The sequence below is a fragment of the Ochotona curzoniae genome, unplaced genomic scaffold (assembly GCF_017591425.1).
Source record: "Ochotona curzoniae isolate NIBS_2020 unplaced genomic scaffold, NIBS_Ocur_1.0 scaffold_3208, whole genome shotgun sequence".
NCBI classification, from domain to species: domain Eukaryota; kingdom Metazoa; phylum Chordata; class Mammalia; order Lagomorpha; family Ochotonidae; genus Ochotona; species Ochotona curzoniae.
In genome coordinates this window covers 23,495,979-23,514,498 of record NW_024467106.1, presented here as the reverse complement: position 1 = coordinate 23,514,498, position 18,520 = coordinate 23,495,979, and positions in this window count along the sequence as shown.

The following is an 18,520-nucleotide window of genomic DNA, read 5'->3' as shown; positions in this document are numbered from 1 at the left end:
CCTGCCTGCTCCACTTCCAGTTGAGCTCAGCGCACTGCAAATGGCCTGGAAAGCAATGAAATATTGGCACAAGGCCTTGTGCCCCTGCACCTGTGTGGGAGACTTGAATGAGGCTCCTGGCTCCTAGTTTCAGACTGGTTCAGCTCTGGCCATTGCAGCCATTTGGGGAATGACCCAGCAGACAGAAAATCTTGCTCTCTGCCTCTCCCTCTCTCTGTAGCTCTGACTTTTGAGTAAAATAAATCTTTAAGACACAAATCATGAGCACAGCATGGTAGCCTAGTGGCAGCCCCATTTCCCTTCCATCTCCTGCCTGTGGCCTGTGAAAGCAGTTGAGGATGGTTCAAATCCTTGGGACCCTGCACTCGCATGGGAGACCCAGAAGAGGCTCCAAGCTCCTGGCTTTAGGTTGGCACGGCTCCAGCCCTTGTGGCCACTTGGGGAGTGAATCAGCAGAAAGATGCTGATTCACTCTCTGTCTCTCCTCTTCTCTGTACATCTGATTTTCCAATAAAAATAAATAAATCTTTTTAAAAATCTGATTCCATAGCAGATTTTGCCTTCTATGCTACCGGAAACATTGTTTTAAATGCAAAAGAATACTGAGTGAATCTAAGATAATCAGAGTGAGTGATGGTGAGATCTCTTCATCATTTTAGGTTTTACCTGTGTCTATTTCAGTATTGCGCTTGATGTACAGGGTACAACAAACAGCATCACTGACACCATAAGGAAACTATCAAACAAACCCAGGCTGGGTAACAATAACAATCATTGTTCATCCACGTCTCCACCAAAACTCAAAGTCATGGAGAAAAAAATGTCAAGGTACTATCTCAGATTTTAAAATATTGAAAAGACAAATAAGTGAAATGCAATGGATAAGCCTTAATTAGGTCCTGGTTCCAAAAGGGCCACTACGTATGATGTTTGAGGAGCAGTTTAAAAAGTCTAAATGAAGACTGGATGATAGATGATATCAGAGGATTATAATTAATTGTTTTAAATGTGAAGATGGCATTATAGCGATGTAGAAAAACAGCCTCATTTGTAGGAAATACATAATGAGATGTATATTTCATTTAGGAGTGAAATGACATATATCCTCTTTAAATAGTTGAGAAAAACTATGTATGTATGCATATATGCATAATTTATACATATACAAATCTAACACGGTAACAAAAAATAACCATTGCTGAATCTAGGTGCTGAATATGAAAACTGGATTCTGTTAAAGGACATTGTAATGGTAGGTAGGGGGGCTGCATTGATTGGGATATATATACTTTGAAATCCCCGTAAAAATCAAAACTAAAGAATGACTGAGAATATGTGTTCAATACAGTTAATGTAAAAATATTTTAGAAGGTAAGTATATGTGAGTCTATGCATATAGCAACATATTTGCAGATAAATTGTCACCAGAAATACTTCTCTTATGTTTGTGCAAATAGAAGCAATCTTCTTTTTCCCAAAAGTACTCTTGCTATATCATCTTTTACAGAGCAAAAAGTACGCTCATGGATCAAGCAAAAAAAGATAATAATTCTTCTGCTATGGTGTGAGGTTACGGGTAAACATTTTTATTTTACAGTCAGTCTTAAAGCCCATTGTGAAGAAATTGTATTTTTACAAGATTTTATTTATTTATTTATTTATTTATTTATTTATTGGAAAGGCAGATTTACAGAGAGGAGAAACAGAAATAAAGATCTTCCATCTGTTGCTTCACTCACCAAATGGACACAACAGCCAGAGCTGAGGTGATCCAAAGCCAGGAGCCAAGAGCTTCTTCCGGGACTCCTACGTGGGTGCAGGGTCACAGGGCTTTGGGCCATCCTTGACTGCTTCCTCAGGTCATAAGTAGAAGCTGGATGGGAACTGGTGAAGCCAGGACATGAACTGGCACCCAAATGAACTGCCAGCACTTATAGGCAGAGGACTAGCCAGTTGAGCCATCACATTGGTCCCAAGAAATTGTATTTTTATATTCAATAGGTATATTACATATTTTTTCACTATAAAAACAATGAATACACTCACAACTTAACTCTTAAGCCTTTTTAATACAAATAGTCCTAATTTCTTCAAGTAACCCACGCATCCACACAAACTCTGGTAGACCAGAGGTAGACCAGAGCCCTGGACTTTGTCTATGATGTCATTCTATACATGTTTTGATCCACACTTCCTGGCTTTTACCATTTCCGTATATCTCTAAGCCCATCTGCGTCTACACAGGTCAGTGATGCTCTCACAGCAGGTTGGGCAGATTTTGGTTTCTAACGTCTCCCATTGTTCTTTTAGTCTTCATCCAGAAACTTGTCCTAAAGCCTCAGGAAGGAGCTATCTCTGAACCCTGCCACCTACCCCCACCTCAGGACCCAAGCAATTTATTCATCCTACCCATGCTGGGGCAGGGAACCAAACAGTTTCTATCTAAGGAGTATCCAAATGAGTTTCCCTCAGCTTGCTTAGTGAGTCATATTTTGCAACCCAAATCACTGCTGTGATGGACAGCATCCCCCGCCCATCTTCACTAAAAAATAACAATCCCCAAGTAGACGTGATCATTGTTGCCCATTTTGGCCTATTTCATCACCATTGTGAGTTCTATTTAGTTATCACATTTTATGTTTATTTGCTTAACAACAGAAAGACAGAGAAAGATCACTTACTCATTCCCCAACTGCCCACAGTAGCCAGGATGAGGACAGATGTAACCAGTAGCCTTGAACTCAGTCCAAATCTTCTGCGTGAGTGGAAGGTAACTGGCTATCTGAGACATCACCTGCTGCCTCCAAGGATGTGCGTTAGCAGGAAACTGGATCAGAAGTGGCGTCAAGACTCCAATCCAGGCACTCCAATATGAGAGAGGCAACCCAAGCAGCACCTTAACTCCTGCATCAAACACTTACCCTTCACCACCATCGTTGGTTCTGTTGCAGCACATTTCTGCCTCCTCAATTAACTCAAATGCCATTGAGAAACATTCTCAGTACTGATAACATGCTCTCATATATAAGACATGATGAATATGATATGCACATCTATGTATGTGTTGTGTGTGGCATATAGCTCTGTGTGAATGCATATTGCATCTATGTTCGTGTGTATATATCTTTATATACACTTTGTGTGTCTCCATGTTGACCTGCTTAGATGTGCATGAGTGCTACATGAATACAGTATGCTCTATGGTCTACACATTTCTGTTGTATCTGTCTTGCATATATGTGCCTGTGCATACTGCTTCATTAGCTTGTGATTTATAAATGTCCCTCTCTAAGGATACCTTAAAATGCAACTGATCTTTCGTTGTCAGGAGGGTCTAAGAGTCATGTAAGGTGCTTGTGCTACAAGCATGGTGAACAATATACAAGAACTCTTCTAGAAATGTAAAAGGTTTCAAAGGAAAAGTTTTATTAAAAATCTCTCCAGGGCCAGCAAGATCTCATGCAGCCTAGGCTTGGGACCCTGGATTTCCCCCCCACCCACCACATGGCTGTGGTCGGGCCCAGGGTCCTTAGTTCTGCCTGCACGCTGGGTGCTAGGTCCATGAGTTCCAGGGGCAGGGAACCTGGGGGAGTCTGGGTCACCTGGCACGGGTCCTTGGGCCCACTTCCAACAACCAACCTCCTTAATGGAAAAGACAGAGTAGTGACCAGCTGGCCCAGATCCACAGAGAGGATATGGGAGCCCATTGGGGCCTGAAGAGGACATTCGGTACCATAGCAGAGAAAGAAGAACAGAATAAATTGGACAGATACCCTTGCCGAACAACAACAGAAAATATCTGGGCGAATGGAGACTCTAGGGTTGACTATGTCAGCCAATGAACATTGAAAGGGTTCTCTCATCCTTAGATCGGTGAGATCAGCAACATTTCAAAAACTATTGAAACATTTCAGAACCCTCAGAGTGTGTGCCACATTGTGATCCAGGTGCTGGGGCAGTTGGGAGGCTGGATAAGGTTTCTCCCTTTATCTCCACCTCTTCCCCCAAAACAGGAAGAAGAAATAGAAAATTTGAAAACAATGATTATACCCACATTTCCCTAAACCTCGATCGTTCCCACACTGATCAACTATATAAACATCATCTAAAAAAAAAAAAAAACTCTCCAGATTTAGCTAGGTCAATCTTTCCCTCTTTATTAAGTCTAAAACTTCTGCTGTGTACTTATTCTTTGTGTGTTTTTTCAATTTTTATTTTATATTTAGTATTATTTACATAGCTGAGGGAGATATCCATGTGGGCCTCCAATTAGGGTGAGGAAAGTCAAGGCAAGGAGGATAGTTGGGAGAAATGTTTCAGTTCTTATTTCCTCCTGTGTCCACAAAGGGGCAAGGAGAGTGGGTTGTTCTTTCCTGTCAAACTATGTCAGCACCTAGAAATAGAGGACAGTCTATTATTGTCTGCTTTTCTCCCAGAAATGTAACACTTGCCTAGGTACAAGGCAATCTAGGCAGTTGTCTATAGCTTAGGGGTACTTAACCTTTGCCCCAAGGCACCACCCTCTTGATGATTTCCTCATCTGTTGAGTTGGACTCCAAATCCCTTGCACAGATGGACAACTCTTTCACTTGCCAAATGGGCACTCTTATCTTTTAAACTCACAGTATGACTGCCAGCAATACATATCCCTTCCAGATCTGTCCTAAAACATTTTAAAGGATATAAACAGAAAGAACATTCTTTGGGGGGGGGGGAAGGAAAAAGTACAGACAGAAGATGGAGGAAAGAAGTACCAGTGTCTAATTTAGGACAGAATGGCATGAGGGCAGAAGGAGAGGCAACAGGGGTCACCTGGCTGACTCCCCTGCTCTGTGATGGGCTTTGGGGAGGGTCTGCAGGAGGAATAGAAAGCTGCCTGCTTCCTGAACTTGGACCTTAAAGACCCAAATCCATTGCAGGACTATTTGTGGTGCCATAGGCTTCACATTTCACAACATTACCGTTTTAGATTTAAATATTTCCACACCCTACCCCTATCCACAAGACAATTAAGACTTCTTTGGAGAGCAGTACCTCCCCTGCTCTGCTGGGCTGGAAACAAAGTGCTGGGCTCCTGCAGAGTGTGGTCTGTCCTTGCTCTCAGCTCACTAAGCAACCTGTTGACGAGGTTGTAATTACCAGAGATGTGTGCTGCACAATGAATGTTCTTGGAAATTTTAATGATCGAAGTGAATGAACATGCTTCAACATTTGGAAACGTGCTTGAGAAGAATAATTGCTTTAAAGTGTTTCATAAATTGTTGCTAGGAGACCACATCAAGATGGGCCTTTTTACTTACAACTTGAAGTTCTACTGCCAGGAAATTCTTCCATTCAAAGTGTGGACAAGCGAATAAAACAATCAAAAAAAAAAAAAAAACCTGCGAGTGAAAGACAGACTCTACTGACTATTAGAGAGTCTTTCACCCAAAAGCAAATGGAAAATGACAGGCCAGACTATGCTGATGCCAATTAGGAATCTGAATCTCCATCCTTACTACAGTTATGTGATCCTGAGCAATTTTTTTACCTATCTTTTATTCTCTTTTCTCACAAAAATGATGGGGATATGAAGAGCTCACTCATAGGGTTGAGAATAACAATGCAGCCAGCACATAAGACTCAATATTTAATGTCTTATGCTTGTCCCAAAAGCTTCTGGGTCTGGCACGGTAGCCTAGTGGCTAAAGTCGACACTTTGCATGCACTCAGATCCTATATGGGCACTAGTACGTGTCCCAGTGGCCCCGTTTCCCATCCAACTCCCTGCTTCTGACCTGGGAAAGCATTCAAAGACAGCTCAAAGCCTTGGGGCCCTGCACCTGCATGGGAGACCCGTAAGAGGCTCCTGGCTCCTGGCTTTGGATTAGCTCAGCCCCAGCCATTTCAGCACCTTGGGGAGTGAACCAGTGTATGGAAGATCTCTCTGTCTCTCCTTCTTTCTGTAAATTTGACTTTCCAATAAAAAGCAAATAAATAAAAAATACCTTTTGATACAGTTTACAAGATTATTTCCTGTCTTGGTTTATGTTCACCTGAAGCAGGCTTTGTTGCAAGAAATTGAATATGGTTGGAATACTTCTAATTCATTCCAGGAAAATCAAGTGAAATAGGTAATTAAGATTGGCAAGTGAGGAAAGTCAATAAATGAACATTAAGAATCCACTTGGCCCTCAGTGTTCTGAAGAATACAGCAGAGTGCACTGCAACAATGTATTGGGAAAGGATGAGGAAGCTGTGTACTCCTCCACTGGTTCCTATCCCTCAGCAGTACAGTTACTGCTGGGAGCCCTAACTCCCCAACCAGGCCACAATGTCTGGAGCAGTAAGCTCTTGTACAATGGAGAAACTCCCAGGAAGAAAGTCAGAGAACCACAGCAATGGTAGGTAGGAACCTGTCAGTGTGCCTAGGATCTGCCCTACTCCAGTTGTGTAGGAGATCAAGGTGGACCAAAGCAACAGAGAAATAAAATCTGCTGCACTAGGTTAACTTTCACGGGAAGTTAAAATTAGTTCATGAAGGAATTGAGTTAACTACAAAACAGAAACTCAATACGTTGCTGAAATTTTTAAAAAGATTATTTTGTTGAAAGACTGGCTGTGATGACTGGTAACAATTTCAAACTTCCAATCAATAATACAGCCTGAAAGGAGGCCAGCTCTCTATGAGTGTCGTGCAGATGAGCAAACCTTCAGTATTTTCGACCAATTTTTAGCAAAAGTAGAATATTCTTCTGAGGTTCAACTATTGATGAAATTCCAGTCTCAAACATGAATTAGATGTTTAGGTACCAAACTACAATTAGGTAGATCAAGAAGAAAGTACTTAGTCCATTTCCCTAACCAGTAGTCCCTCTCTTGACACACAACTGTATGCTACCTCCACCACTACCAAGCCAGGCTGGGCTCCAACTTAACACTCTCTAGGATAAAGGGCAAAAGGAGTTAATTGTTATCCTCCAATGTTTTAGGATAGGACAGAAAGGTTGGTAAGCTCTCTCTCAGACCTGCAAACTCTTAGATCATCTTCCAGGAAGCATATAGATGAGATGAAAATCTGAGAAAGGATGAATGAAAACAGAGAAGAGAGAGACAACCAAAAATAGTCTGGCTACACCACTGAAGCTGAGCCTAATAAAAACTCCGGTCCTAACTATCCAAGTATAAGACGTACAGGGGACAGAGTCATAGAGTTGCAAAATGCATACTGTGGGGCCCGGCGCGGTGGCGCAAGTGGTTAAGTCCTCGCCTTGCATGCCCGGGATCCCATATGGGCGCCGGTTCTAATCCCGGCAGCCCCGCTTCCCTTCCAGCTCCCTGCCTGTGGCCTGGGAAGGCAGTCGAGGACGGCCCAAAGCTTTGGGAACCTGCACCCGTGTGGGAGACCCGGAAGAGGCTCCTGGCTTCGGATCGGCATAGTATCGGCCCGTTGCGGCTCACTTGGGGAGTGAGTCATCGGATGGAAGATCTTCCTCTCTGTCTCTCCTCTCTGTATATCTGCCTTTCCAATAAAAAATAATAAAAATAAATCTTTAGAAAAAAATCAAAAAAAAAAAATGCATACTGTGGACAGTTCCACAGAACAACCAAATCAAATCTGTTCAACAAATAAAGATAAACCTATAGATTAAGGAAACTAAAAGATACACAACCATTAACCAATTCAAATGTGAAGGCCTTATTTAAATTATGAAAAACATCTCAAGTCTATTCAAATAAAACATTTAAAAACTGCATTTATGAGAAAGGAAATTTTCACACTAGATGAATATGTGATATCTTAATGGAAATGGGCAGTATCTTTCCTAATGTTTGTTTTCATTTATTTGAAAGGCAGAGTAATGGGATGGGCAAAGAGCATTCTTATCTGCTGATTCACTCCCCAAATGCCAGCAATGATCAGGGTTAGGCCAAGACCAAAGCCAGGAGCCAAGAATTCAATCCACATTGCTTGCTTGGGTGTGTTGATCCCAATCAACAGTGATGAAAAACTGCTGTCTCCTTGAATATGCAAGAAGCTGGAGTCAGGAGCTGGAGCTAAGACTTGAACACAGATGTTCTGACATGGTACATAAGCATCTTGACTGCTAAGTGAATCAATGGTGCTCTAAAATGTTGAGCTTTGAGAGGACACAATTCATTACACAATATCTCTATATCCTGATTCTGGAACCCACAGTCATCACCAAACTGTCCATCACCGAGGAGGTACCGGCCTGGATAAGCCCGCAGGTATGCTCAAACTACAGTTTGCATTTGAGAGTATGACAAATGTGGCTCCTCTGTACAGTATTGCATCAGATGTCCATAATTTACAGTTGCGGAGGTCCCTTAGTACCCTGTGGTCAGAGTGAGAGAAAACACTTGCCTGGATGTTGGATGAACAGGACACAGTTTCTCCTGTGCAAGTCTCACTCCTGCTGCACCAAATAGTCACTAGTTCCTCAGGGACTTGCCCTCTGTTATCTCCTTCCAGTCCTATATTTTGAAACTTTCTTTCTATGTAGAATCCTTTACATTCCCCACTTATACACATCCCTCATAAAGAACTGTAACTTCATTTATCATAGGTCCCACGTCCCTCTCCTAGTTTCCGTTTTCTTGCTCTCTGTTACTTCTTTTTAAAAAAAAAAAGATTTATTTGTTTTTATTGCAAAGTCTGATAAACAGAGAGGAGGAGACACAGAGAGGAAGATCTTCCGTCCAATGATTCACTTCCCAAGTGACTACAATGGCCAGTGCTGTGCCAATCTGAAGCCAGGAGCCAAGAACTTCCTCCAGGTCTGCCATGTGGGTGCAGGATGCCAAGGCTTTGGGCCATTTTCTACTGCTTTCCCAGGCCACAAGTAGGGAGCTGGATGGGAAGTGGAGCTGCCGGGATTAGAACCTGCGCCCATATGGTATCCCGGGTGCATTTAAGGAGGTAAGGACTTTAGCCGCTAGGCCACGGCGCCAGGCCCATTCTTTCTGTCACTTCTTAAACAAAATTTTCAGGGATTCATCTGCATTCACTCTTTCTAGTTTCTCCTGCTTCCCATTCAATCCTAACTTCTCACAATAAATATTCGTTCTTATCATGTGTCTTATCTCCTAAACCCACTCATCACTTCACAATCATTTTTAACTTACTCCTTTTTCATATTTAACCTTTCCCTCCTGGGCACTCTTCTGCTGATGCTATAGTCAAAACAGGATACAATATGTAAATGCACCAAATTAACACCTCCAAGTCTCAGAAGCTTAGTACAACAAAGGCATTTTCTTCAACCACGCAAAGCTGGATGCAAAGCTGGATTATACAGTCCGTGTGTTGACTCTATAATCCAGGCTGTGTCCATCTGTCACACTGTCAAGTTAAAATAGTTAAAGCCAGGCCTGTATTGTTGCTAACACAAGGGAAACCAAAAGCACAAGAATCATGCACCAGATGTCGAGTGTTTCAGCTTAGAAGTGACACTTGTCACTTATAAACCTCTGGCCAAAACCAGAGAGAGAAAAAGAGCTTCCAACTTCTGGTTCACTCTCCCCAAATTCTTGCAATAGCTAGATCTGGGTCAGTCCAAAGCCAGGACCTGGAATTCCATGCTGGTCTCCCGCCTAGGAGGAAGGGAACCGAACCCTTGGCCATCATCTGTTGCCTTCCCGGATCATTGGCAGGAAGGTAGATCTAAGGTGGACCAGCATGGAGTCAAACTAGAGCTCTGATATGGGATGTTGGTATCACATGTGGCTGTTTAGCACACTGCACTGCAACATCAGCCCCTTTTTCTTTCCTGGTGCTCCTACAAACTCCAATTCTTCTGTTAAGAGCAATTCTTTCTGTGCCTATCTCATAATTGTCAGCATTTCTTAGGCTCTATTCTCCATTCTCTCATCCTCTTCCTCTAAATACTTTTCCTATGATGGCATGTTCATGCTTACATCTTCAAAGACCATCTGCAGAGCTATTGCTTCCAATCCTGACTATCCATGCAGATCTACATTGCTATAAGCAATCTACCCAGTCATGGTTGCTAGGAATCTCTTCTAGGTGTTCTGTGAACTGCTGAAATCCATGAAACCAATAATTTCCCTCTCACTGCTAAAAACACACCTATTTGTCCCAGTGTATTTCCTATCTCTGTGTCCAAGAGATCACCAAAAATCAGAAACCAATGGATCATCTTTCAAACTTTCCTCTCCAAGAGTTTTTCCAACCAACTAGGAAATCCCCAAATTCAATTGATTCTACTTTATAAACATCTTTATTTTTGGTTCTTTCTCAATCCTTATTGCCATTACATATCCCTTAATGTTGATGGCAATATTAACTTTCTCATTCACATGTTTCCTGTACCATTCTCCAACTGTTCTTCCCTTCACGCTTTTTAAAAATCCACTCAACACTTCCTGTGCTCTCATAATGTGCTCATCTATGTGATTTTCATGGAAAGAGGAAAAGTACAGCTCTTCTTTCATGGTGCTTCATTGTAGTGTGGGTGGAGAAGTCAACAATGGCAACACACACAGGTGTTTTGAGAACTCAAAAGAGGGACATGTAAACCAAGGAGGCCTCTATAAAAGATAAATTCAGCCATCTCTTCACCATCTTTAAATGCTTTGTGGTTCTCTAGTACCTTCAAATAAGGTTCACATTCTTCAAATACCAATCAAAGCCAGTTTGACCACTGAGAGCCTCATTTTCTGCCTTAGTTCTTCTGTGCTCTCATTTCTTGGTCCATTCACACAGACCCAACCCTGTGTCCAGAAAACTTTCCCACACACGTCTTAATTCACCATCCAAGGCCTATACCAAGGGCCACACCCCAGTGGGTGAAATTTCTATGCGACCAGGCTCTTCTGAGGTTCCTACTACCATGATTTTTTCTTGTTACTGCATTCTAAAGATCTCACCCTCAGAATGGTGGGAGGAAGCTTAGCATCTTAATTCCCTTGAAATCTCCAGCCCTGGGTGCCTCATGGAGTAAAGGAAATATGCAACTATGCGATCCTCTTCCTAACTCAAACCCCAAGGCAGGTGCACACACCCTAAATGATGATTGCTTGCTTGGACTCCAATTGCTCTGGCCTTTGTGCTCTAGCTTTTATTAACTTCCATTCATTCTCTGACTCATGCTTTCACCACACCTATTTCCTGAAGCTTACTAGTACCCTTAACTGCCCTCCACCTACCTATCAGGTCATAATGTGAAAGGATATTCCTTTTACCTGCCTCTTTGCAGCACTACTTCATTATCACAATGTGATAATATGAGGTAGATGAACGTGTGTGTGTGTGTGTGTGTGTGTGTGTGAGAGAGAGAGAGAGAGAGAGAGAGACAGAGACAGAGACAGAGACAGAGACAGAAATAGAGAGCCAGACTGGCTTAAAATGGAGTGAACATATGAATTTCACAGCTCCATAGGCAGTGATCAGCCTCCATCCCAATATCAAACAACCTCTCCACCAATATCCGTAAGATAAGCATGCATTCTAAACATTTCTTCAATTCATCACATTTCACCAAAGACTTCATGCATCAAACCAAAGGGTCACAGGTACAATAGAAATTCCTCTGGTGTAGCACCGTGCGTGTACCTCTTTCCCTCCGCTGCCCTGCCCTCCCAGGCCGGCATACACTTGCTCCCTTAGGAGCAGCACCATTCTGCTCTTGTTTCAAGCACAGTATTTCAGCTGACATTATTTCTTAATGGAGAAGGCCCTTGGGACTTCATCTTCCATGCCAAATGTCATTTCAAAGGATTTTTTCTAATCAAATAGAGAGTATTCCCTCAAAGGACTCTGTTGACCAACATTTTCTACACTCCATTACTTGCAAGTATTCACAGTCCTGCCATTTGGCTTTGAATAAAGTTTATACCTCTGGCTCAAAAATGAGAAGGACTGACAACTAAGAGAATACAAGAATTACTCGCAGGAAATTATCCCTTGTATGTAGAGCTTACCCTATTCATTTCATTGAGTCATTGCAGTGCCCAGGGAAATGTCCATGTGTATAATGGATATTTAATGATGGTTATGGAATCCAAATGGTTTCAGTGACTAATCAGCATCTTTTATGGAACATGAAAGAGATGATACATGATACTTGGAAAAAAGAAGGATAGAGGCAGGCCAGAAGCCAGGCAAGATGTGGGAGAAGGGAGGCCAGCCATTTGGGCATTGGTAATTTCCTGTCCCTTGAAATTATATCTATTTCCCTGCAGTAAGTGCCCGCAGTAACTAGATATTTCCTTTGTGTCTGGGTAGTATGTTTGTGTACCATCCAAATTCATATGTTGAAGCTTAATCCCAACAGTAGTGATACTAAGAAGCTATTGGATGCATATCCCCTTATAAGGGTTGGCGAAATGCAATAATGGGTGAAGCTGTCATTTGAGATGTCGGAATCTTTTATCAGAGGACTAGCTCAAATTCTGGCTACTCGGGGGTATAGCTCAGTAGTAGAGCATTTGACTGCAAATTCTGGCTGCTCTACTGCCAGTGCCACTGCATGCCAATGTGACTAGGCAGCAGCAGATAATAATTCAAGTTCCTGAATTCCTCCCACCAATACAGAGTTCTGGCTCCTGGTTTCAGCCTAACCCAACATGAACTGTTGGCAGTCATTCAAGGAATGAAGCAGCAGATGGAAGATTCCTCTTTCTCTCTCTGACACTCTGGTCTTAAAATATATAAATCTTTAATTTAAAAATATCCTTATAAAACAGGCTTGAGGAAGCTTATTTCCCTTTCTCCATGTGAGGACATGGCAAGAGCAGAACATGTTTGAAGAACAGAGCTCCATCAAACATTGGACCCACTATAGCCCTGACTTTGGGCCTCCCAGACTCCAGAACTGTAATAAATTCGTGCTATTCCTCAATTACTCACTCTACTGTATTTTTCTTTAGCAGCCTTAGTAGGATAAGACATCTGCTTTTTAAAAAAATCATTATTTGATTCTTAGAAAATGAGCCTGTGGTGGCTATAGATGAAGGGTAGTATAATACCCCCTACCTTACAATTTCCATACCAGGTAAGGTCTTTTTTTTTTTTTAAGAACTGCTTTTACATTATTTATTTGAATGGCACAGTTACAAAGAAAAAGAGAAAGAGACATCTTTCATCTGCTGGTTCACTCCCTAGATGGTCACAATATCCAGGACAAGGCCAAACCAAAGCCAGGAGCTGAGAGCTTCTTCTGGGTGTCCCATGTGGATGCTCAATGACTTGGGCCATCTTTCACTACTTTGTACATTACCAGGGAGGTGAATCAGAAGTGCAGCAGCCAGAGCTTGAACACATGCCTATATAGGATGCCAGCATTTAGGCAATTATTTTACCCACTATACCACAATGCTGGTGCAAGGTGAGGTCTTAAATTCCATTCTTCAAAGCAACAAACATTTACTAGCCACCAGGTAAAAGAACATCCTACAGCTGGTCCTTAAGGCTTAGGGGAAGTTCTGTTCTGTATCTTAGACACTATCAATAACGTAAACATGGTAAACTGTACGTGAGGGTAGTATGACAGATCAGCAAGGCTCTTGCAGAGTCAAATTTCAGCTTTCATGAAGAAGAAACAATGGATCAGGCAAGCACTAGACTCCAAAGACCAAAAATATCTGATCACTGAGCTTGCTGAATTCATAGATCTCATTCATGCAAGGGCAGTGAGCTAACTACCTATGTGTCTTGAACCATCTCTCATCTTATCCATTCAAAAGTTGAAATTTTTCTATGTAGCCATCTTTGAGGTGTTAATTCTTGATGCTAGAACTTCAAAAGATTACTTGCCCTAGGGTCTATGTCAGAGTTGACTTGAAAATGTATATATCATACGACACATTAAAAATAATTGCAAATGCAAATGATGTAACATAAAAATAATATTACTCACCCCATAACAATATAGGAGTCATAGAATTACAAGAAGAAAGTAAGTTTCCTTTTGATAGTGGTGGTAGCAGGTCTCAGAGGGAGAACCCAGGGGAATGATAGGACACAGGCAGAGCTAAAGCCTGCAGATCAACTGATAATCTAGAACTTTCCTCTACCTACACATGAAATAACTTTTCTTGTTTCTATGAAAGAGGATGCTCCTTCATTGCTGGACTTGCAAAAATTAATTTCAGCCTCCTTTTATAATTCCCTATTTTGGAAGGGGCGTTATATGCTCCTACTGTCAGCACAAATGTGAAAATGAGGAACACATCTGATTGCACCTGTACTTACCCACTTGCAGCCACAATTAGCCATAAGCACCCTCCAAAAATGGAGCATGCCTGCAATTAAGTAATTGTGGGCATCATTAGTTGCATCGTTAGTCGCACGAGTAACTTTTATGGTCGCCATGGCTACCCCCTTAGATACAAAATTACCCATCCAACAAGGAAGCAGTAGAGCTACAAACTGACCTTCCTCCCTCTCCAATTTTGTGAAAATCATGTGCTTCTTTCCTAATTATTTCACACAAGTGACTGGGAAATGTTTGCAAATGTAAGCTATTGGTGTCAAACCAAAAAAAAAAAAAAAAGTCATCCTGGGTCCAGTGTATTGTCTGTTCATCATTCCAGCTCCCTCTCTTCTCTTTTCTTTTCTGTTCTGTTCTTTTCTTTCCTTTTCTTCTTCAGGGGAATAAGTCACTGCAGAATTTTAGTGCAAATACAACCTTTCATTTGTAAAGCCTGTTCAATAAAAAGGTTTATTTCATACCAGAGTCATTACCAGTTTGAATATCTACTACAAATTTCCAACTGGTGAGAGCTTGGCTTCCCCTTAGAATGGAAATGCTTAGATCTTTTACCCAGAGAATTCTAATCTGGAGAGGAAACCCAAAACGTCAGTTCAAACTTGAAGATCATGTCACTGAGAAATATATCCTTATTGAATTATCACCCACAAAATCTGTTTTAAATCCCATAAAATATACATATATATATATATGTTCATGCAAAAGTGTGTAAGATGAAATAGATATATACTTTCACTTGCATTTCTTCATATAATCTGTTCAAGGGGTTTGCTATGATGCTAGATTAACCATCCCCCACAAGAAAAGCTCAACCTACACTAAAAATGGATAGTGAGGGTTTATATCTTAACTGAAAATTTCAAAGCTTTTTGATTCAGGCTTCAAGCAAAACATTACAGATTTACTTCTCATGTCTTGGCTCTGCTCTATGCTATGCTGGCTTCATTCCTGGTCCCTATGTAGTAGCAATATGGCAATCGCAAGCCACGTCCCTACACAAACTTTCAAATCTCTCTTCAGGGTAAGGAGCAAAAGACTGTCACATAGGTCTTACAGGAATCCCTCATTGTCTCTGGAATAACTAACTCTGCCCAATGAGCATGGTCCATTCTGAGGTCTGGAGTTGGCCCAACCTGTCTCAAGCCACCAGAATGAAGAACAAGCAGGAGTTGTCTAGAGATAAAGCTGAATATTTCTTGAAGGACAGCTAGAAGATGTAAACTACATCAAAAAAATAATAAGACAAGAGCCCTGTGTGGTAGGTCAGGCAAAGCAGAGTGACTCCACCACTCTACTGAAATCAAGCCAACACTTCCATCCAGGAATGCTTGGAATGCCAAATCACTCTAACCTTGTCTCTGCAGAAGGTCAGTACCACCATACTGAGTATCCTGCACTACATGACACAGGCGTGCACAAACCAATGCGCTGCCACCTCCTCCCATCTCCCATTCCTAAGATGTATAAAAGCCCAGAGCTGTGTACCCTGGGCAGCCATTTCTTTCAAACGGTCAACCCATCATGTGATCATGTGCAAGTGGTCCAAGGCTGTTTCCCACAAGGCAACAGTCCTCAGACCCTCACCCCTAATAAAATCCTTTGGCTAACTAAAATGCTCTCTCTCTCTCTCTCTTTCACTCTCAGTCACCTCCAAACCTAACACTGTAGGGCTGGTATTGTGGTGTATTGGAGTAAGTCACTTGTGGATTAAACCGCTGGTACAGTAAGTTAAGCTGCAACCAAAATGCTGGCATAATGTATGGGGAATGGTTTGAGTCTCGAATGCTGCATTTCCAGTCCAGCTCCCTGCTAATGTGTATGGGAAAGCAGTGAAAAATGGCCCAAGTATTTGGGCTCCTGCACCCATGTATGAGACCCAGAAGAATATCCTGGCTCCTGGTTTTGACCTGCCCCAACCCTGGCCATTTGGGCAGTGAACTGGCAGATGGAAAATTTCTCTGTCTTTTCTCCTCTCTCTCTTCCTCTCCCTATAACTATTTCTTTAAGTTAAATAAATATTTTTATTTATTTATTTATACTGGAAAGACAGATACACAGAGAGCAGGAAAGACAGAGAGGAAGATCTTCTGTCCACGGGCTCATTCCCCAAGCGGCCACAACAACCAGAGCTGTGCCAATCTGAATCCAGGAGCCCGGAGCCTCTTCTGGGTCTCTTACACAGGTACAGGGTCCCAGGGCCGTGGGCCATTCTAGACTGCTTTCCCAAGCCACGAGCAGGGAGCTGAATGGGATCCGTGGCCCACATGAAATTTTAGAGAACGCAAGGTGAGGATTTAGCCACTAGGCTAATGTGTAGGGCCCTAATTAAATTTTTCTCATTTTTTAAGATTTATTTTATTTTTATTGGAAAGTCAGATATACAGAGAGGAGGAGAGGCAGAGAGGAAGATCTTTTGTTTGCTGCTTCACTCCCCAAGTGGCCACAATGGCCAAAGCTGAGTCGATCCTAAGCCAGGAGCCCGGAGCCTCCTTCAGGTCTCCCATGCGGGTACAGGTTCCCATGGTTTTGGGTCACCCTTGACTGCTTTCTTAGGCCACAGGTAGAGAGATGGACAGGAAGCAGGTCTGCTGGGATTAGAACCAGCACCCATATGGGATCCCGGTGCATGCAAGGTGAGAACCTTAGGCACTAGGCTACAGTGCTGGGCCCATAATATTTTTTTTTTTTTTAAAGAAAATGAAGCACAGAGCCCTGACCTCTTGAGTAATCAAGGAAGAAGTTAATCCAGTCCAACAGATTTCAACTCATTTCAGCAAACACACTATAAGATGACCTCAGCCTTCTTTTTCTAGCCTTCTCTTTCTAGCTTCTGGTAGCCCTAAATAGGTATCTCATTTTGGAAATGTATCTGTTCTTCTCCCTTCACACATAGAATTGCTTACATAACAAACCAGAGTTAGAATCTCCTCCCAGATGGTTCTGAGCTATCTGTATCCCTCAGGGGTTGTGGACAATAGATCTTTAGAGATTCCATTTCTAGTCGATTGAATGTCTTGAGTGGCAGAGATCCCAAAGGTTGTTCACTCATGCTGATAAAACTACGTGGAAACCTCCAACACATTCTGCTCTTTCACTTTCTTCACTTACTGCTATTCCAGAGGAGAATAAAACATTGGATAGTAGAATTTGATCCTACTATATGTCACTTGGGGAACATTGTGGGTATCTCAGAGGATCTGGGTTCAAGTTCTGGCTTTGTCAGTTATTATTGCCGTGATTTGGAGACAAAGGCCTCATTTGGAAGAATTTTTTTAAGTCTCCTGGGCTGGAAAAAAAATCTCTGGTTTCTTGAAAGGCTAGATCCATTAGCATGACTAAGGTCTGCTGCCTGACCTTTGCGAACTAAGCAGCAAGCATAAAAACACACCTTCAACTCAGAATTCAGTCTGCATGTGTATCACCTCTGGGATTCAAACTGGGAGCATCCCACTGAAAGAGGCACAGAAAGAGCGTTCATAAACTCCTGGAAGCTGTTTTTCGCCCTGGGACTCAGAATCCCTCAAGAGCCCAGGCACGCCTCTGCTGTTGGATAGGAGTTATCAAGAGCAGAATCTTGCAGAAGAAGCAGTAATTCATCAGCTGGACGGGGTCTTGGGTACATATAATATATAGAGAGATTTAAAATATGGTTATCTTGCATTGCCTTTGAAAATATTGCCCAGTGCGGTAGCCTAGCAGCTAAAATCCTCACCTTACATGCACCGGGATCCCAAATGGGTGCTGGTTCATGTCCCAGCAGACCTACATCCCATCTAGCTCCCTGCTTGTGGCCTTTGAAAGCAGTTGAGGATGGCCCAAAACTATGGGATTCTGCACCTGCATGAGACACCTGAAAAGAGCCCTGGGCTCCTGGCTTCAGATAGGCACAGCTCTGGTCATTACAGCCGCTTGGGGAATGAATCAGCAGACAGAAGATCTTCCTCTCTGCCTCTCCTCCTCTCTGTATATCTGACTTTCCAATAAAAATAAAATAAAATAAATTGTTAAATGTTAAAAGATAATTAAAAAAAACATGGTTATCTATTTCATTTAATGACTTTCAGTTATGGTCATCAAAAACAAAATGCACATGTGCATGCGTACACACACACGCACAAACATGCACAGACTTCCTATCCCTGCAGAAGCACTGACAAAAATATACCAACCAATGTAAAATTTCAAGAAGCTGAAGGATAGATGCATAGCGTTATGTAAATTTCATCTATGCAGGAAGATCAGAGAAGCCTTCCTAGAAGCTAAGGTTCCAAGATGGTGGAAAG